The sequence below is a fragment of the Fukomys damarensis genome, unplaced genomic scaffold (assembly GCF_012274545.1).
Source record: "Fukomys damarensis isolate Sample0158 unplaced genomic scaffold, DMR_v1.0_HiC HiC_scaffold_28, whole genome shotgun sequence".
Taxonomy (NCBI): domain Eukaryota; kingdom Metazoa; phylum Chordata; class Mammalia; order Rodentia; family Bathyergidae; genus Fukomys; species Fukomys damarensis.
In genome coordinates, this window is record NW_022900940.1 from 31,501,127 (window position 1) to 31,523,906 (window position 22,780).

At 37.3% G+C, this 22,780-nt stretch overlaps 1 protein-coding gene and 1 pseudogene across 8 annotated transcripts in view; one reads left to right on the forward strand and one right to left on the reverse strand.

Annotated features, from left to right (window-relative positions):
- Nucleotides 1–22,780, forward strand: part of Znf385d (zinc finger protein 385D) — an 867,824-nt gene that overhangs the window by 693,398 nt on the left and 151,646 nt on the right. The window lies entirely within an intron of this gene.
- LOC104861142 lies at nt 20,180–21,617 on the reverse strand (annotated as a pseudogene).

A 22,780-nucleotide genomic window follows, 5' to 3' on the forward strand; every position in this document is an offset into this window, starting at 1 on the left:
AATTTAAAACATATTAATTATTGTGATGTGAATTTATATTTTTAAAACATATTTGTTACTCATTGACTGTACAGTACAGGATATAAGGATGACTCGAACACTGCTCTTTTTATACAAGTAATTCCCAATAGGCTATTCTGTTTGTTTTCTCGAATTGCTGTATCAAACTACCACACAAGGGTGACTTATTCTGTCATCCATTATTCTGTCACAGGTTTGGCTGCTGGAGGCCCAATATCTGATAGGAACAGGGCTCATTGCTTCAAATACTATTAGAGGAGAATCCTCTCTTCCCTCTCCTAAGCTTCTGCCGGCTCCTGAAATCCTCCACATTTCTGGTTTGTAATCACATCACTCCAGTATCTGCCTCTGTCTTCACTTCATTTTCTCCTCTGAGTGTGTAATCATCCTCTGCCTCTTTCAGGTATACTTTGGTTGGCATTTAGGGCCCTTTGGATAATCCAAAGTAATCTCTTTATTTTAAGATCTTTAATTATATGTTAAAGACCCTTTTTTCCCAAGTAAGCCAACACTTATAATTTTGCCAAATAAGGTATTATTTATAGGTTTTGAGATTAGATTGTAGACCTACCTTTTTGGAGGCTGGGGCACCAATCAACCCACTATGTAGAAGAAAATAAGTTGTTGCACCAGGAATGTCACATTCTATTCACAGTGAGAGATGTACCATTTATTAATTCCAAATCAAAATCCCATCAGTGGAAAGTAGAATAAGACTAAAGATTTATGTGACACAGAAAGCCTGGCTACACACAACTTAAGAGTACAGAAGGGAGAGAAGGCCAGGCGCCTGGTTCCTGGTCTAGTGGATTTTTTTTATTTTATTTTTTTTTTATTTTTATTTTTTTTTACCTTCCACTGTGCCACCTGTTTCAGAAGTCATGGATACTAGAAATAAGTTCTGTGTAAAAGTGTTTGATGTAAATCAGAGCATAGCAGGGCTAGAAAGGACCTCAACAGTGTAAAGGAGGGTACAGTCATTTACCCCTAGGTTGAACCTGTTTTACACTCACTTGCTGTTTTGAGTGTAGGCAGATTCTTGGTGGCAAGATTCTTGCAGTGGTTTGGACTTGTACATCTGTAGAGCAAAGATTTTAAAAGTACCTTTTTGGGGGTCTTGTTCTGAGGATGAGTGAGCTAGTATATGTACTGCACTGGGAAATACTCTGGCTTCAAGAGTACCGTGAAATGTTAGCAATCACTAGTAACTATCTGGCCCAAATAGTTTGTTTTTTAGGAGGGCTTGAGAATTATCACTCCCTCAAGGCCACAGAGCTGGTTAACAACAGATCCAGAACCCAAATCCAAGTCCCTTGAACCGAGTCCAGTCCTTTGTACGTAGCACATGTGTTACACCCTATGTGTTTGCCAGAAAATTTTTTGTGTGAAAAACTTAGGTTATTGTTCTGAGTAGAGGAGACTTGCACCTTGCTATCAATTTTATTAAATAAAAGGTTAGAAATGAAAATTTAGTATCCATAGTGAGTAGAGAAGCAAGAATTTTCTATTGCTTAATACATTAAGGCTTATAAAAGTAGAAATTGTTATTGATGAGACAGGTTTCAAGGACGGAGCGAAGACTGTTGAAAACTGCTGTTGCAAAGGAAAAAATATCAGGTTTGTTTTTTAAGATATGCAGGAGTGACAAATCAATCATATTTATGATTTAGGTAGATGTGTTACCTTCTGACCTATTTAAAGCCTTTCAATAAACAATCAGGAAAGAGGAATAATGATTTGTTACTCTGAAGGACTCTTCAGGCTTATGTGACAATGCACATTTTTTTCCCAACATATTTGAAGTTGCAACTTCATAGTGACCTGTATTAGTAATTTACACCTCATTTGTCGAAAGCATACAAATGTGAAAAGTATTTTGTTCTGTGCATTTAGACATTGTGTACTGTAGTTCGTGAGCACTGTTTCTAGAGCTGTTCGTTATTGTTTAGAGGCATTTAACAACATGAAGTAAGCAAAACATAAGTTGATTTTAAAGTTTGATTTATAATAAAACTAGTTCGATTTAGAGACTAGAGAAACATTTATGATTTGCAGAACTAAATATACCCTGTTTTCTAGAGGTCATTTTAGGAATGAAAGTGTTCTTTGCTGTGTAACTGGTTATTTAGCATAACAGAAGACAGTCCCCCAGCCTCCTCCAAAAACTCTTCTGCAAGGAAATTGATTTCTGATGGAAGGTACTGAAGGATATCTTTAGCATCAGCAGAGAAGCAACTAATTTAGCACTATCGGCAAGTCAAATGTCTGTATATTCCCAGCAGTAAACAAGAATTAAGCCATTCCTTGCCCTGTTTCTGTTACCCAGATTTCTTTGCAAGGAAATAAAATGGATTGTGGCCACCCCAGATTGCGAAATCACCCAGTATCGTGTGATCTGAGCCCTTCAATTGACCTTTTTTTAAAAAAAATCATATTGTGTTCATTACATGATTTTGCTTTGATTGGCTTTTGTCTCTTAAGTACTTTATCATATTTATTTAGTTTTTAATCTTAAGGAAAGTAGTCCCAAGGCAATTTTGTTTTTAAAATTCTAATAGATTTCAACTTATTTAAATAAAGCAAACTTGATGACTGATTACAATTTTTCTTTTCCTCCTTTCCATGAATTAATTCTATTCCTCAGTTTTTCTATTCATTAATTCTGATTAGGTTTTCAGAAAGTTGTCTGTTTCTGTCCTGGTTAAGTAAAACTGCTCAGGTGCCTGAAGCTGTGTGTAGATTAGCGTTCATTTCCCCCTCTTTCGCTGAGTGATGAGGTCTGTTCTAATGGGTTTATTTACCATGTTCTTGACACACAGACACATAAGCATATACACACCGATCTCCGCCCTCATCTAATTATTCTTTCTAGAAATTAAGTAGAAGATGAGGCCTTCAAAGACAGATTTGACATCTGAAAACTTTTAAATATAAAATGAAAAATAATGAAAAGGACAACGATGGTAAACAACAAAATTGTAGTATTTTGAAGTTTAAAAATAAAAACCAAGAATATTAGAGATGAGAGTAGGAGACCGAAGTTAAATGAAATAAAATCATGTTTGTCTAGCTCCTGCCATGACACTCTGTGCTACATTCAAAGCCTACATATTTGAATATGGTACTATGACAGAAACACCAGCCTGCCCCCCACAAATGTGTGCTGTGGTCCATTATGTGGGCTTTTGCTGAGAGATAGCTACCCTGGGTGCTATTTCCCCTCTAGCTGCAAGAAAGTAAGTGAGAGTGGTAGCACTGTACTGTAGCCCTGGATGGTAAGAATTCTCTTCCGCTCTGATCCCCCATGCCTCTGTCCGCTCCATACCATGAAATTAGAATCAGGAGAACCTCTAGGTAACTGTCATGGGCTGAATTATGTTTCTCTAAAATTTATATGTTGAAGATGCAGCATAATGTGACTGTGCCTTAGAGACAGAGAATCTGAAGAGGTCAGTAAGTCAAACAAGGCCGTTACAGTCAGCAGTAGTCTGATCAGACTGGTGTCCTTCTAACAAAGAGATTAAGACATGAGGTAAGAGCCATCAGAGGCCCAAGCACCCTCAGAAAGGCCAAATGCGGACATAGCAAGATCACAACGATTTGCAAGCAAAGATGAGAGGCCTCAGGAGATACAGACCCTGCTCACACTTTCATCTTTGACTTACAGTCTTGAGAATTGTAAGGAATGAATGTCTGTTGGTTAGCCACCCAGTCTGTGGTATGGTATTTGGTTATGACAGCCCCAGTAAACTAATACCATGACCTTGGAAACCATATGTCAAACATGGTAGAACCTCTCTTTTCTCGGGTCCCTCCTTGACCACATGGATGAGTCTTATTTCAGACCTGTTTACTCACCCAGTGTCACCTGAGACTTCATGAATAAACCTTTACCGCACAAAGAGTGAAAACCATGAACTATGGATGTAAACAGATGTCTATGGAAATATAGCACTAGGAAGTTCACTAAGGCTATTCTCGACTACCTACCTACCATGTTTTTGGAAACACACAGAAAAGAATTCTTGTGAAACTTCCAAGGCCTATTTCTGTACCTGTCACTTGCACAAGTGGCTTCTAAGGTTCAAGAATGCGCCTATCAGTGTTTTCACGTGGTTGTATATTATATAGTTTGTATTTTGGTAAAACAACCACTATAAAAAAGCACTTCTAAGCTGGGCGTGGTGGCGCACACCTGCAATCCCAGCACTCGGGAGGCTGAAGCAGTAGGATCACTGTGAATTCAAGACCGGTCTGGGCTATAGTGAGTTCCAGGTCAGTTTCAACTACAGAGTGAGACCCTGACTCAAAAATACAAAACAAAACAAAAAAAAGCACTTGTAAAATATAATCAGTTAACACTGGTGTGTCCATTACCTTCTAACTTTCTTTAGTGTCTTCTCACATTGACTAAACTTGTGGAGTAGCACTAGGAATTTTTAGAGTCAACCTAATGAGAAGTCAAGTTGGGGGAATATTCAGTTTGAATTTAAAGGCCTGTATTTATTTTGGTTTTCAGGCACTTCTTGTGAAGAAGTTGGTACTATCCATCTTGTTATAAAAGTCACTTCCAGCAGTAGTCTTCCCATTCACTTTTCAACTCATCTTGCAATGTAACTGAAATGCTCAGGGTCAGAATTCAAATTTTAGTGGAAACTTTTATAAAGGAAGAATGAAGTTTGAAATATATGGAACCATACGTGAGTTTATGGAAGACGCCTCTCAGTCTTAAGCTCAAATATACCAGAAACTTAGTAGAAGTTTCCCAAAGTAGACCGTGATCCTAAATATTTACACTACTTTGCCAATTGGAGTTGTTTTGGAGCTAAAGGAAAATTTTGTTTTAAAACTATGACTTTGAAAAAATTAGCCATAGCAAAAGAAAGACTGATTTTGTTTCTTTATTCTCTTCATTGAAAATAAAATAGAAGAATCATTGACATGGGAAGAGGTAGTTGCATAATATGCACCCAAAAGATATAGCAGGAAAAGAATTGTTATTAAAGTGAGTTAATTAAAATGTTATTTTCTGAATTTTATGTTTGTGGTGTCATTTTTTTAATATTGAAAGTTTGTTATATGTTTCCCTATTTAAATATTCTCTTTCCAGTCTAAATTTATGTTAAGTAAAACTCATTAGAATTGTTTAAATTTCGACTCAAGGACCTACACAACCCCAATCTGCCTCTACCATAAATCTTTGTTTAAACTTTTTAGTGACAAGAGACCCTGCTTCTAGGTGTCTCTTTTCAGTGTGGATTATTCCTCTTTATAAGAATATTTGTGTTGTGTAGTTTCCTTGTCTTTATTTTCATGTGACTTTTTTTTAATTTAAATTTTTATTCAGTTAGCTTTGACCAACAGTCCTGGCTTTTCTGGAAACAGGGAAAGTAATGATCCTTTTCTTCATATACACAGATAGATAATGGTGTTACAGAGAAGCAAGTATGTGAAAGTTAGTGTGTTTTCTTGACCACTTTTTATTAAAAGCCATTATACTTATAAGTGATCTATAGGGGGAAATACGTCTTTCTAAATAACATGCCAGTATCTCTTGCAGCACATGCAACTGTATTATCACTTACTAAATTTCATCTTCTTGAAGCCAGTTCTTCCTTTTACATAGTTTATATTTACATAGTTTACATTTACATAGTTTATAGTTCTTTAGTTCTTCCTTTTACATAGTTTATATTTTCTTTTTAATGAGAGAGGCTTTAAAAGTTGTCTAGTTTTCAAAGAGTTTTCCTGAGAATGCTAGTAGAAAAAGGTGCTGCAAGCACCTTTATTTGGTTGGTTGGTTTGGTTGTTTGCTTTTTTGTTTTGTTTTCACTATGTAGTCCATTCTGGCCTTGTACTTATTATGTAGTCTAGGCTGGCCTTGAACTCAGGGCAGTCTTTCTGCCTCAGCCTCCTGAGTACTGAGATTACAGGTGTAAACTACCACACCCAGTTCTGTTGTTTGTTTTTTTTTTAACATTACTCAAATCTAAACAAGATTGGTTCTGTGTACCCTGTGTGGTGATTCTTACTGCTTTATTTTTACAGGAATGTTCATTAATGTGATTCCAAAAATGCACTGTAAATTAAAAAAAAAAAAAGCAGGGGAAGTGTGACCATTTTCAGAGGAAAAGTTGAAGCTTATATGCTAGAACCTAGTAAGTCAGTGATGTCTTTCAATCCTGAGTCAATGGTTTCTCTTTCAAAATGCTGTGGAAGTTTAATCTGAGTCCATACTGTTTTCACATATCTATGATTGACAGATGGAAGAGCTCAGTTACTCACTGGTGATTTGATAACTGAAAAAATGAATGAATTCCATGATGATTTGTATATATGTATCTATACAGCTCTGTTCTCCCACTTAAGTCTTCGATTTGATTTCTTTATTGGACATGTTGTGATGGTTAAACTTGATTGTCAACCTGATAGGATTGAACTTCACCCAAAGACTTATCTAAACTCATGTTGGGTATGTCTGTGAGGGTGCTTCTAGAGTAGATTGGCTTATGGGACTTCATACTGGTGGAGGAGACCTGTCCTGACTGAGGATATAACCATTCATTGGGGTGGTGGCCTGGATGTTATAAACACAGCAGAAGGAAGCCAGCTAGCACAAGTTCTCTGGCTCGCCTTCATTTTCCTTCCCAACCTCCATGAAGTGAACAGCTTTGTTCCAACACTGTCCTGGCCTTGAGTTCGGCCTCCTCATGGCCCAGAAGCAATGGATCCAAGGGACCGTGACTGAAAACTCTGAAACCTTGAGCCAAAACAATCCTTTAGTTTATGTTAATTATTTTGTCATTGTGACAAATAGCTGGCTGACATGCACAAGCTATATAATCTTCTTTGTTCTTAGTTTCTTACCTGAAAACAGTCAATAATTATTGTTTCATAGAGTTTCCTGAGGGTTAAATAAGTAATCTCTCCAAACTGCCTGGTTGTGACAGTAACTTTGAGTAGATTCACACTAGATATCTGTTTTTTTCATTTGTTTTTATTCAAGATATATCTAACTTTTGTAGCAGTATAGTGGTCACAACTAGCAAAAGAACATGAATGACTTTCTTCAAACCCATCCATCATTCTAGTCAAAGAGCTCGGGGCTCACATTTGCCAAAGGAAAAGCATCAAACCATCTCTGGTGCCTGTCTTCAATTCTCTTTCTAACATGGTTTCATGGTTACAGAAAATAATGGCTGAGTTATTGGCACCTTATTATGGGGCTGTTTGAAAGTGTAGCAATTCATGGGTAAACGTAGTATCTAATTGAGGAAAGACATTTATTTAGTTAGTTATTGTGGGAATTGAATTCAGAACCTTAATACTAAGGTAAATTTCTAGGCTTTTTTAATAGTTCATTTTGAAACATAGTCTCACTAAGCCATTAAGTTGCTGAGGCTGGAGGAACATTTGATCCCCTTGTCTCAGCCTCCCAAAGTGCTGGGATTATAGATGTGTGCCACCATGTTCAGAGAGAGAAGTGTGGTTTACAGCATCTCCTTTCTTCTATATCATGAGGCTAAAGGATAATATTTTAACATAATGTGCTTGCACTTTTAAAGTATATTTACATACATTAAGTTATTTGGCCATCACAAAAAAAATGAAGTGTTTTTGTCATTTGTGCTTTAGCGAGGAAAGACAAAGTAACAATCAGAGAGGTTATGACTTTTCCCAGCTCACATCATTAGTAAACATCAGATTTCATAATGGTATTGAAGTCACCACACACTGTTTACTTTTTCCATAAAAGTAGCACCGCAGAAACAGACTTCCCTAGATTTGGATTGCAGCTCTGCACTTTAACTTCTCTAGGCTTCTGCATCCTCATCTCTAAAATGTGAAATAATGATATATACTCCATTGCACACAGCCTAGAGTGGTCCCAGGGCCCTCGCTCCTTGGTGTTCCGCCTTCTGTAACCCCTGCAGTCACTGTGGGCAGGATCTGCAAGGTGCTTCTCATCAGCAGACCAGGGCGAGGTGATGAGATGAACGCGATCGTGTGTATGAGCTCATATGATGGTAACACCAGGGGCTTCTCTTCCTTGTTGTGAGTTGTGTGTTGAGAGGCCATGTGGCAGGAAATCCCAGGGATCAGCCTCAGACCAACAGCCAGCCAGAAAATGAGCGCTATTCAGTGCAATCCCGTAGGGAGCAGATTGTTGCCAACAAACGGTTGAATGAGACAAATCCTTTCCTAACTTTGTCTCAGATGAGACCGCATTTCAAGCCTGACACCTTCACTGCAATCTTGCAGAGAACTTATTAGCTAAAATGTGTCTGGATTCCCGAGTCACATAAGCAGTGAAGTAGAGTAAATATACATTGTTTCAAGGCACTAAATTTGAAGCAGTTTGTTTTATGTTTTATGAAGAAGTAGTATCCATCAGTAGCTAACTGGTTTACTCCTGTAGAATTAGTGTGGAATCAAGTCTGTTAATAGATATAAAGTGTCTCTATCACATATAGTACAATAGCTCAATAATAGTTTGAATCATGGGACTGGGATTTAGCTCAGTGGTTCCACCACCTACCTTGTAAGTACAAGGTCCCAAGTTTGATCCCCGGTACCAAAAAAAAAAAAAAAAGTTTGAATCATCAACTTACTCTATTCTTTAATCCTGAAATATAAGAAGAGTTTTACAGTCATGTCTTGATATTTGTGTTCTTATATAATTGAATCCATTATGACTGTACTTTGTGGTAAGCCAATCTTGTAGATGGTTGTATGAGGACGTAATATAGATACTTCTATGTGTGTAAAGAGGAAAGATAGGAAGGAAGGGAAAGAGAGAGAGAGAGAGAAAGAGAGAGAAAGGGAGAGAAACTGAGTATATGACCTGAATTGCCCTTATATTCTAGGGTCAATGAAATGAATCCAACCTCAACAATATTTATCTCATAAAACTAAAATTGGAAATTCAATTTGACTTCGCTATTCCTTTATAAATATCTTCCAAGAAGAGTTGTAAAAAATCATACCATGATGGTAATGTATGCATACCCATGATTTTAAGAGCACAATTCATAATAGCTAAATTTTATAAATAGCCTGTATGTCCATCAACAGATGAATGGATAAAGAAAATGTATTTATACACAATGGAGTACTACTTTGCTATAAAGAAGGACAAACTTGAGTCTTTTATAGGAAAACGGATGCATCTTGTGACCATAATCTTAAGCAAATCAGACATAGAAGCTTAAAAATTGTATAGTTTATTTTACAGAAAGAAAGAACAAAATAAAAGATACAATAGGAAAAAAAGTGAGAGAAAAAGTTGTTATGTTTTGTATCCTAAGTATGTTTATGCTGTCAGTTTCTAGTTTCACTCTAATGTGGTGGGATTTCCATTTCTTTGGATATGTTAAGGTCTTTGTTGTTGCTATGAGCATGGTCTATTTGAGAGGACTGTGAACTCTGCAGCTTTTGCCATAGTATAATGCTCCACTTGAAGCATTATGATGGTGATTTTTCTGTTCCATTACAGATTTTTCTGCCTTCTTTAGCTGCCAGTTACTAAGGGAATTGTCTTGAAATTTTCAGTAATATTTGTGGAACTATGACGTTTTCTTCACTTTCATGTTTTTTCCTGCATTATGCAATTGAATACTTTCTTTAGTGAAATATGTAAGAACTATTAGTTCTTGTTACAGAATTGCCTTCTATATCATTTTTACAATCACTATAATCCTTGTTTACTTTGAAGTACAAATTGAATAGTGTCAAATTAATATAGTTTCCATATATTTTAGTTAGTGCTAGACTAGTATATCTCTTTGCAGAGTGCTTAATCTGTTTTATGTTTGCATTATATGTTATATTTAAAAAATATTTACATACTTTTCAATTGATAAACAGAAAAACAATATTTAAAGTAAGTACTTCTGGTATAATGGCATATTAGAAACTTTGATACAGGTGGCAGAAGCCCAAGTTGGATTACCTTAAGAAAAATGAGAAATTTATTTGCCTGTGTAACTGAGAATAGCAAGAGTAAAACTAAGGCAGATGCAATCATGGGTGTGAGTGTTATTAGGCCTCTCTTTGCCTCCTTGGTTGCATCTCATCTCTGTTTCTAGTTGTGTGTGTGTGTGTGTGTGTGTGTGTGTGTGTGTGTTTTGTGGCTGTGTGGCTTTGGAAGTGACTGCCTACCAATGTAGGCAATCTATTAATAGTTTCATGGCCAGAGTGTTAAGAAAAACATATGTTCTTGCTTGTTCTTGGAAAGAACCCCAGAAGTGAACAATATTTCCTCTGTGATTTCCATACTCACACCTTAGCCAATGACTATTAATACCATGGGCCAGGGTACTCTTAAGAGCACCAGGATAATCTGTGATCTCATAGTAGAAGGAAGACATTTACTCGGAAAGAAGGTGAGAAGATATGTTAACTAGATAAAACAGTGGTGTGTAGAATTTATTTGGCAAACTTGTTCACACATTCCCGGGATTTAAATATTTACTACTGGATAACCTGATTTGGCTTGCTAATAGGTGACTGTGAAGAATAAATCGGCTCTGCACTTCTGAGCACCTTCTTCTTCCCTTTTTTAATTAGCAGTTCCGGAATGAAAGGCCCGGACATTGAAATCTGAAAACAATTAATGGTAATTCTATCTATAGCTGACCCTAATTATTAGGTCAGTTGGTTAATGCTGTCTGTTAATGAGGCAGCTGTGGTAGGTAAATCCCTGTGTGGACCACTGGTTGTTTTTTTTTTTTTTTTTTTTTTTTTTCTGTTCTAGAATATGGACTCTTATTTTATGTTTCTTCTGAAAAACACCTGCTTTCAGATGTGGGGCAGAACAAGTAAAGTTATTTAGCACAGCTGGGCAAACAACTTCAAGGCAACTCCTCATGAAAGTCGTTGATAGTCATTTATATTTATGAGAAGCAGCATGACTATTTTCATGTTAGGCGCTTGATTATATCTCAAGGTTGTCTGACTTACTGAAAGATGTTCAGAAAGAATTTTTTCTCATCTCATCCCCTTCTTATGAGAATCAATAAAACAATGGAAATTTAAACAAAGATAGCGAATCATTAGTGTTAACATTAATGACTGTTTTCATTTCACAACTGGATTTGCAACTACTATTTATAGATGGAATTTTGAATCTTCTAAATGATACAAGAAATGAAGCTTTGTCTAGAGAGTAAGACATGGGAAAACACTGTAGAGTCAATCAGAGTAACAGTAACAACAACAAAAATAACTGACATTTTGAGCTCTTTCTATAGATTAGGAATTATGATAACTGCTTTCTGTATATTAATTTAATATTTACAGCAACCTTTTCAGGTAAAATTGCCATATTCCATAGGAAAGGGAATAGAATGAGAATGAGTTCAATTAACTTGTTTTCTGCTACCCTGACACAGAAGTTTGAACCCAGGTAATGTGAATGCAGAGCCCACATTTAAGCATCTGTCTGATAATGCTACATTTTAAATTGTTTGACATTCTATTAATGCTTATTGTTTAATAATCACAAAGTTGGAATTCACATTCTGAATGACATTTATGAAAGATAAACATAATTATCAGAAAAAAATTATATTTTTTCATTATGATTACTTAGCTATAGAGAACGAAGTCTTTTTTGCAAGAATAAAAAGACATCCTTGGGAACTCAGAGGCAGGAATGACAATTATAAGGATGAGCCTTGAAAGTAATTAGGGATCTAGATTATGCTCCTTTTGTCCAGAACCAAGTGATGTCTCATCAGTGATCTCTCCCTGGAGAAAAGCATTCGTTCTCTGATTTTATAGCTGGCTTTTTCTACTCAAAGTACACTGGCCCCTGGCTTAAGTATGGGTAAGATGTGTTTATCCAAGATCCAGCAGACCCTAAGCTGGATGTCTGAGACCAATCTAAATTCTCAGAAGAGTGAATGGGTATTCCAACTTCAAGGATTTTTAAATAGGAGGATTTTTTAGGAAGAAAATAAAGGGGCTAGAAGAATATGATGGGGCAGGCTATCACATTTGGCCTCATCAATATAATTGTACTCTGTGATCAGGTCAATAATGGTATTGATTATAGAATACCGGGCAAATGCAAAGAGTTTATATTTTATATGAGAAGATGCAGGTTCAAATTGGTACTTTTTTGCTTACTAGCTTTGCTAGCTTAGGCTGACTTTATTAACTTGACTGTATCATCCATTAAATGACAATAAAGATGAATACAACCTATAGCTGTTGGAAGATGACGTTAAGTCATAAGTATAAATTTCCTCAAATAAACAATAACTGTCCATCATTCTTTTTTGTAGATTAAATGAATTAATTTCATATTGGTTTCTCCTCTTCATATATATTTGGATGTATATGGATCTGTCTCTGTGTGTGTATGTACATGTGAGAAATGCCATTGATTATTGTGCATATCATCAATTTTATAAATAAATTTGAGGAGAACAAAGCACACGTAGAAAGTCAAGTTTGTTAAAACATTGTCCTCTCAGAATTGAGGGACTGTTTCAATTAGAAGATTTCCTGTGTCAACTTTGCCTAATAATGCATGATTTGTTATAAGTATGAAAAAGACTTAGAGGGGATGAAATATTCCAACCCCAGAAGAAGCAAATGTAGGAATTTGATCCATTTGCAGCAGAATTGATTGGAAGAAAATAGTTTTGACCCTTAAGTAATGTCTGTGTTTGAAAGCTAACAGCTTTCGTAATTATCTCCACAGAGAGAGGTGGTGGAACTGTTCTGACAGTGGAGTGGAAAGGTCTGGTGGTGAGATTTATTCAGTAGAAGCTATGGTCATTGTCACACAGGTGCTTCCTGTAATGGAAACCTTTTGCTTTATAGTGCAGGTCCCCTCATGAGAGAGACTGCGTGCAGAAGCGTGCTTGTCCGTTGTAGGAGTCAGGACACCCGGCTCTTGTCACTCAGTTCTGACGAGCTTGGCAGATTTGCAGCCAGTTTCCTTTTCCAGGCTTCAATTTCTCCCATCTGTTTCAAATGTATCTACGATATTTTGTACATGGCCACTCTGTGGGTCACTTGGGGTACTGATAGGGAAAGGTATACTCACAAAGCTTACGAGGAGACAGTTAATGAAGGGACTGTGTTTCAAAGGTTAGGACAGGGTTGAAGGAACCGGAAAGTCATGTCAAGGCCCCAAAGGTGAGGAGATAATGCTCCTGAAGGCTGGGAGACCTCGGCTCTGTGAGGTGGCTGTATGGTTTGAGATATGGTCCTAAAAAGTACTTGCTATTTTCAGGTTGGTAAAGAGTTTAGAACACATTCACTCAGATGCTCCCACCTCTGTTCTCCTATTCATGCCTCCATTGGCTAAACACAACCAGAAGTCGAGTGGAAGGCAGATGAGTAGTGGAGTCCATGGAGTGAGGTTCCCAGGGAACAGGAGACAAGAGAAAGTCAGGAATTGGGAGGAAGCAGCAAAAAAAGAATACTAGCAAGTTCTGCACATTGTTTAGATGTACACAGTGTGGCTTTCCTATAGATAGTATCCTTGAATAATTTTCCATTACTGCACAGTCATTTCTATTTTATGGGATGTTTTACTATCAAGCGTTTCATACATCATTAAAACTCAAAGTTCTGGTTTGCATGTGGAACCCCATATGTGACAGTATTAAGAGGTGGTAAAGTTTTAACAAATGGGTTCTCTTTGCAGGTGGTTACGTCATTAGGGTCACTCCCCTTAGAAGGGGTTAATGTAATTCTCAGAGGACCCCAGTTAATTTTTAAGACAGCGAATTGCTGTAAAGTGAGACCACTCCATGTGCTGGGTGTCTTCTGTGCTTGGTCATTTCTCTTTCTGTCATTTTTTTTTTTTCCCAAGTTATAACAGCCAAGGGGCTGGGCCCTTCACCAGAAGTCAAACAGATGGTGTTGCCCAATCTGGGAATCACACCCTCTAAAACTATTAAATAATTTTTTTCTTTGTAAGTATCCAGCCTCAGGTATTTTTTTTTAAACAAAAAGAAAATGAATACATGGGGCAAGAAATTTTCAATTTCTTCACCAACAAACGTAATTAATGATAATACCGAAGTCAACAGTAGTAGTGATGATTAAAAGAGATAGTAGTAACAAGTAATTTTCATATTAGCCTCATGGATGGTTGCTACTGTTGGATCCATTTTACAGATGGAGAAACTGAGGCACAGAGAATTTAAACATGCTTTTTTTCACTGTATCCCCACTTCTGTGCCTTACTGGAGAGGATCTCCAAATGTGTGTGTCAGATCCACCACAACCCCCTTTTTTTTATCTGAACCTTTAGCGGGGCTCAGATCTCCTTGTACTTCTTTGTTCCTAACTCCTTGTCTGTTCCTGAGAAATCAGTGACCCCAATTTCCCCACTGCCAGCTCCTGTAATCTCACTTCTAATTCTCCCTGCAGCCTTCAGGCTCCAATGGAAGGATCCAGAACGTGCTTTTGTCTCTTCTGCAGCCAGTGTTAGTACTAACTTTAATTTCCCTGTAATGTCCTCTTCCTCACATTAGGATGTTCCAGTGCTTTCCTCCATCTCCTTGGGTCTCTCTCCTGTGAGAAGTGCACTCATGGTTACTCTGTTCATATACGTGTTTGAAGATACGGACTGCTAACTTGGAGGCCAAGATATGCTGTTAACCACCTTTTTGTCATCTTTTCTGTCCCCTTTATTTACAAGTGTTTCATTGCCTCTCCTATTTAAACAGACAGCTAATTAAAGAAACAACCAATCTTGAACTTTTAAAATATTTCTGCAAGCTGTTCCATTTCTCTCCTTCCCTTGTCTTCACATCCCTCTTCAGAGAATAGTGACCTAATTTCCTTAACCTCTTACTTGCTGTTTAAACTCTCTCAACCTAGTTTCTTGTCACTTTACTCTACTAATTACTTTCTCAAGTTTATCCGTTAATCGCCAGAGTCACTGTGCTCAGGCATCCCCTCATTTCACCTCCTTGAATTTGCCGTTGAAAAGCAATGCCTCCCTGTATATATGGTTTCTGTCTGTGGATTCTGGAACACAGAATTCTCCTACTTTTCTCTTACTCTTTCTGCCTTGTTTGCTGAGCATTCCTCTTCCAATTCTAATGCAGGATATCCCTTTTGCATAGCACTGGCAGGCTGCTCTTCCTCAGTGGTGGAAATTCCTAAACTTTCATCATGTCTCTTCCAGGTTTATAAAACAGAAAGAAAAGCCAAGCAAGCAAGCAAACAAACAAACAACAACAACAACAAAGGTTTCAGCATCTTCTTAATCCAAGGTGAATGTGAGCCTTCACTTGGGCAGTTTTATGAGTCTCTAAATCCCAGACCACTTTCTGTGCATCTCCTTAGTCTAGCTCTGCCCATAGAGTAGACGCCATCAACAACACAGATCTCCCTCTAAACGCCTTCCCTCCTATGTTCCTCGCTCCATTGAAATTATCTTTCTTAGACTGTGTTTGCCTAGTGTAACACCATCAATTTCCATGTTTATACAAAGTGAAAGTTTATTTTTTGCTTATGAGGATTCACATGATACACTAGGATACTTGTTCTTGTGTTTAAGCAGCAGTGTGGCCTGCCTCAATCTTATTTTACCAACTCAAATCTTTCTCTACAGTTGTCATTTTATGCCTGGAAGGGCTTTTCACTGCCTCAGCTTGGAGCTAAGCTGCCACTTCTGCTCTTATTTCATTGGCTATTACTGTTCTTATGACCAAGCCTAACTGCCCTGTGCTGGCAGTTTAATCCATGCTGTGCACAGAATCTTCCCACCATCTCTGTCTCCCGAAACATGACCTCCTCTTCAAGGCCAGTATAAAATATCACTGTCTTCATTGAAGCTCCTCTCCCAGCATCGCCTACCCCCAAATTAGGTAAATATTCATAGAATTTTTTAAAAAACACAATTTTTAATGGCTGTGATATTTGTGTGCACCTTTAAAAAAATGAAATATTGAAGATCAAAAACTAAAAAGTGAATACTCGTGCTTACCGCATATACCCAGTCCCATTCACTGGAGATAAATGACAACTGTACTTTCATAATTTTAGTGTATATAAAGTGATATAGAAATAAAGTTCTGTACTTTTATTTTCACTTTTTTCACTTTTGTTTGGGGGATTTTTATAGTGGTTATAGAGAACTAGTTCATTTTTTCATAAATAAAATATTGTCTATGCGGATGTAACATAACTTATATAAATAGCATCTTTTAGATACGCACTTATTTTGCCAATTTTAACTTTTTCAGAAACAGCCATAATCATCACTAATGTACCTAAGGTTAGGAGAAAATCTTTGTATGGTAACAAGCAGAATTTCTGGGTCTGAAGAGATACATACTATTAAGAAGAGATATTCCCAAATGTCTCTTTAAAACAAAATAAAACTATACTGGTGGTTTACAGACCTACCAATATTGTATGAGATTGGCTGTTTCCTCACCTTGTTAATACTACATAGCATCAGCCTTTTAGTTGCCTAAATTATGTTTATGTAAGAGAGCCAATTTATGTCCCACATCCATAGAAAGTATTCAGTGTTGTTATTTGACTTCATTTTATTTTCTTCAATGAACATGAAGGAATTGAGACCAGATCCTGCATATCAGTACATTGGCAATAAAGATAAAAGCAGTGGTTTCCTGATACGAACAGCAATTAGAGACAGGAGCAAGAGGGGTACATAGGGTGTGTACGTAAGTAGATCTTTTGTCTAGAGATGTAAGAGTAGTGAAGGGAAACAATTCAAAGTACCTTGCAATTATGTTTTAGAGGATCTTGAATGTGTCCTAATGAGTTTTTAACACTATAGAAAAAGTAATCAGCAGAGAAGCAAGAGACCTAAATTCAACTCCTGCTTTTCCTGCTAACTATCCTTGAATTAGTCTTCGGTACTGCCTTTCCCCATCTGCAAATTGAGGAGTTCCAATTAGCAATTCTTTTAGTCTTTCCATTAGTGTCCCCATACTGCCAAAGTATGCCAGAGGGTCTGTTATCAGCTTTGGGCAGAATTAAGAATAAGACAGGCTGGTTTCCAATGTTTTCTAGACGCTTACTAATTCATAAAGTACATGGAGCCTAGAGATCAAATGAAGAGGACCCTCCACATTTTGCTCAGGGCTCCAAATGGAGATCTGACGGAAGCCATGTGCAGTTAGGTGGAGTACCTCAGTCCTTCACCACTATGCAGGAAAGGTTTGCTCAGATTCCTAGGAGGAGGGACCCAGGCACTCACCATTGGGGGTGGTGCAAATTTCTTCAGTATTACTGAACACACCACTAACCTGGCTTGGTAGAAAACAGGCCATCTTTGGGTGACTGTGAACAAGACAACTGATGTGATCCATTTATTTATAAAATAATGGTAATGTTTGACACTTAATTAGCATTAAACTTTGTTTTCATTAACTGATTCCACATTTAGTAACCTTATAAAAGTGAAGCAGTTCTCTAACGCAGTCTCTTTAGTGCCCAGAGTTAGCTGGTAGCTAGCTGTTCTTTTCAGAGGATTTTTATTTGCAAAAGAGGCCAGATGCTTTTTTTCAACTCCCCAGGGTCTTTCTCAGGGCCTTTCTCCATCTTAGTTGAGCAGCCTCTAGTCTTGTGTGCTACTTTTTACTTGGGAGGTTTTTTGGTAATACTTTGTGCCTAATCAATTGAAAGTGTTCCTGCTAATGAATTTCCACAAATGATCTCATTAGCTGGCATTTTTAGCTTTTTTAAGGTTTTGAATAGTTTACTTCATTCATGCAAATGAGTGAGTAGAAAGAATTCAGATCCTTTTAGGCCTGTGGTTGATCTTCTCCTTTATAAATGGAAAAATCTATTGGGTTCACTCTAAGGAATATATTACAAATGCACACTTGGTAAACAACTGGGTGAACTTTCCAGTTGGAATTTAGGGGTTCAACTTTGCTGTGTAGGATTGCAAGCTCTCACTTTTCAAAATAAATTTTTTTATCAATGTGATTTCCATATAATGAGAAAAGTAATAATGATGAAAGTTTATCCTAAACATCAATAGTTCTTGATTGGCCAGCATCCATTCATTCCATTCCATTGCAACATCTCCCTGATGTCTCTTGGAACCATTGCTTACTATTTTCAGTACATGTGGTTTGGACACATGACCCATCCCTGGGCTTTGTGGGTGGACATGTAATTCACACCTCATCAGTCGGCAAGGTCTGCCCCCATGACCATAACAGTTTGTATGATTTACAATTTGGATAGTGATAATCAGCTCTAGGTATTTTACTCAGTTATGGAGGAGGAAAGATTCTCTTTGCTGAGATTCTTTAGCTTTGTAGGATTAAAAACATTTCAGACCAACAGGGTCTATTACATTGAATGAACCAGTGAGAGAAGGAAGCAGAGTTAAAAGATGGAGAGACTTGAGTCCTGACAACAACATTGGTGCCCCAGGATCCAGTGTGTCTGAACATAGTATATACCCTGGATTTTGCAGATAGGAGCAATACTAAATAAACTAATACAATAATAAATATACTACATGTTCCATGGGCTTCTACTAAAGCTTTCAAGGTAAATTTTCTCAGGAGTCTTTTTTTATTTTCTTCTATTAGCAGATGTAGGCTCTTTAGGATTAATTTCTTAATTTTCTTATCACCTCATTTTTTTGTTTATACCTTTAGTTTCTTGTTTTGTTTTTAATTTTGAGGATGTTTTCTCTAGTTTTTCTTCAAAGTTGTTTGGTATTTTGGAAATTATATACTCTCATATTTATAAATCCTGTGTTTTTTCTTGCCTATTAGTTATATAACAGCATCCTTTTCTAGTTCCACATATGAATATACAGAGTCTGCCACAAATATATATACACTCTACAGCAGTTCGCTTTGCTAATGAATATCTGAAAGCTAATGGTCATCACGCTGACCATCTCTTGTAGAGGCCAAAGGAAGTTAATTGTATTAATCTCAAGATGTCTCAAAATTTTAGTATTAAACTATTCACACCAGTTTTTCTTTTCCTGTTGTATACATTTTTTTTGCAAACTCTGTATTTTGTTGTGTCATGGAAAATTGGTTTTCTGTTCTCTCCACTGATCCTGTTCCTCTCCCACTCTGTGTGTGTGTGTGTGTGTGTGTGTGTGTGTGTGTGTATGTGGACTGCTTTTGTTAGGTCTGTGGCTTCCATGTTGGAAGCTTTTTACAAACCTCTCATAATATCAGCTTTAATTTCATATTCAAGAATAAATAACAAGGGCCAGGGATTTAGCTCAGCGGTTTGGTGGCCTCCCTCGCAAGCGCAAGGACCCAAGTTCAATCCCTGGTACCAAAAAAAAAAAGAATAAATAACAAATAACCGAGATTGATGTTCTATGTGGAAAGATATAAGATCATCAAGGTAGAATGATAAAACTGTAAGTTCTTTTTTCATCAGAATATTAACCTTAATAAGAATAAATGTTATTCTGGTGCTTTCAGATGTTATGGAGAGGCATCTTTGCCTCTCTTGTTTCTATAGCAATATTCGTTTCTTCCATGTTGTCCAATAGAACTGATGATAAGTTATCCCCTATATGTGAAGACTTGCACAGTTGTATCATGGAAGATGGTTAGTGCAAGTGAGGAACTAGCCTTTTATTTCTAAAATTAAAATTGACTTTTAACTTCTAAGCCACTTCTAAGTTGCTCCTATATTATACAACACACTTCTAGAAGTTAGCAGGAAGTCGAGGTCTGGGAAATTCCACTAGTGATTTAATGAACTCCCCTAACCTTCCATTTATTTGAGTACCCTACCACAAATGACTACTGTGTTTGCTATCTTTTAGTTTTGAACATCTCCGAAGACTATCCCTTGTGCTTTCCTTGGGAACCATTCAAAAATGCACATGAATTCAAAAAGGAAGTGGGACCTATAAAACTACCCATTCCTTATAAAGACTGAAAGCAGTCATCACTTTTATATGTTTAAATGTCATTACCACATGACTTGATGTCCCCAGTTCCTGATACTCATTGTAATTCTGAGGGGTAAATCAGAGTGGTGGTCTTTTTTCATTTTGTCATTTACCACTTCCTGTAGTTTTGATTTTGAGTATTCTCTGAAGGGTCAAGTGTTAAAGACTTGGTCCTCACACAATGGTGCTATTACATTGTTGTGGAACTTTTAAGGGGTGGGGCCTAGATGGAGGTCTTTAGGCCTTTGGGGGCCCTCAGAAGAGTGTGAGACACCAAGCTGCAAACTCTTCCTCTCTCTTTCTCTTCATGCCTTGAGGTGGACTGTTTAGCTTTAACACATACCTGGAAGTTAGACTCATGTTCTGTAGAACTGAATCAGTACCAGAAGAGATGGGTGTTAACATTTTAGCAGCAGTAGTTAGCAGTGACACCCTGGAGGGTACATGCTTGCCTCAGTCCTGATAAAACAGGCCCATTAGAAAAACTGGCAGAAATAACAGATTTCAGCACTGACATAGGGACCTGGGATAATTGAGTTGAAGACTGGGTCTGAATTTCCCCAGTAGATGATGAAGAGGGTGAAGATGAAGATGGTGACACAGAAGAGTTCTGTATAGTTTTGTCGAGGTTTTCCTTAACTGTGCTTGCATAACTTATTTTAGGAGCTATTTTAGCCCTGCTATTGTCCCCTGGAAAAACTGGAGGTGGTTTAAATAGGGGTCACAAGTCCTCTTTGGAGGCAACAGCTGAGGCATGCTTTCCTTTGGGCCGATCGTCAGACTTCTCGCTGTTCACCAGACTTAATATCTGAGCTTTTACAAAACATGTCTCCTGTAGTAGGTTTCCTTCAAGCTTTTCCTCCAGGTCTGGTTTCATACTTCCAAATGGGCTTTGAACCATCTGCTCAATTTGCCTTTTGTTCACTACAGTCAGGCTTGAAGCTTTCGAGTCCCTGTTTTAAGGGTGGGACACTATTCTCATGTTGCATTATTTTGTCCTGGACTAAATTAAGGTTTTCACAACCTTTAGCCTAGCTTTCCTTTTTTGGGGATTGGTGTATCTACTCTCTGATCCACTACCATCATTATCTGTGCCCTTGCCCATATAACCCTTAGTAATATAGCCTGGATTGTTACAACACTGTTTGGAATTGCTACAGTAATGGTATAATCTACAGACTGATTTTCTCCAGATTCCTTATTTTCATAAGACTTCCCATTCTTTCTGTCCATACTGTTTTTCTGAATTAAATTCTTGGTTTTAATTCCTGTCGTCCCAAAGGTGCTTCACAGTCTGCTTCAGACTAGCATCTGTCTACAACCTGCTGGTTGCCATGAAGGACCCTGGAAATAGGGTTGGTAGCTTCATGAGAACCCAAGTTCTTAAAAGATATTTCTCTTTCTCCGGCATTACCATTTATGTCACCATAGGCTGTTTTCTTCTTCAGCCTTTCCCCGTGCTACTGGAGGGTATGTGTCTGCTCATATTTCAGTGGCCTTGGCTGGGCCTTGGAGCTGCCCTCGGCTCCATGCTGCAGGCACTGGTGAGGCTGCTGGTGATGGTGGTGGTTGTGGGTATGGTCGTAGAAATAATAATGGTGGTGATGGTGTGACCGCTGCGGCTATGGTGATGGTGTGAGTCGTGGTGGCTGCGACGGTGCTGAGGCTGTGGCTGGCTGGGTTTCTCCCCCATTGAAAGCGGCTGGGGCTCCCTGGCTGAGGCTGTGGGCTGCTGCACTCTAAGGATCTCGATTACCGTGTTTTATATTTATTCTTAAAAAGCAGTAAAAATGATTATTATATTCTTAGAGAATATAAGTAAAAATAATTTAAATATTTGTGACTGTAACTTTTAAAAATTGTATATTAAAATAAGTCCTATTGGATTTAATAATTTTAGCTTTTAAAATTATAATGATTTATTTTATACAAATAGTTTTATCTAATTTATATTAGTTGATAAAATTGATTATAGCATCTTGGAGAAAAGCCAAAACCCTGTTAGAAGTCCTTATTTGGAAACTTTTAAAAATGAAAAAGTATCATGTATATTTATTAAACTGGAAGTGTTTCTTGTTAAAAATTTTTAAATCTTCAGACTATTGTATTATTTTCTTTCAACTAAAGTACCCCTGGTCAGCTTTATTTATTCTGCAGATCCTGTGACTTTAAATAAATAACCTCTCTGAACAACATTTTCCTCATCTAAATGCAAGAAGAATGACATTAAACTGTGTACAGTGGTTCACCATTGCAGTCAGCAAAGGGCAGATTCTCAATAAATAATAGCTAGTTTAGTTTACCTGGAGAAATTATCGCCTATACCAATCTCAGAGTGAGTGCTTAAGCAAAGTAGGAAAAGATTGGTTTTAGAGGTGTTTTATGCAGAATTCTTCATGTTTAATATTTTTTATTCTTGATGCCACATAGAACTCCATTTAATAATAATGCATTGAGTATTTGCTATTTTTATTTTTCAAGCACTGTGCCTTGTCCTTCAATGGATCTTTGTAGAGCTCTCTGCCTACTCTCTCATAACAATTTTCCAAGCAAAAGATAAATTCCTTACCCTCTGCTGTGAGTGGAAGGGTGGGTTTTCCTGTGTATAAACAGTAAAGTTAGTCTACCACGGGAAACAGCATTTACATTCCATTGAGCTCCTGTAGAGAAGTTTATGTGGTTCACATTAACAAATAATAAACATTTTTTAGAAGGTGATTTGAAGTTCTTTTACAAACTACTACTAGAAGGGGGGTTTCTTCTACCATTTTTATGAATATAACATCAGAAGCAGCTTTACTAAGTTGCAGATAGACTTAAGGACACCTTTTGTTCAGTTCAGCTCAAATATGTAGT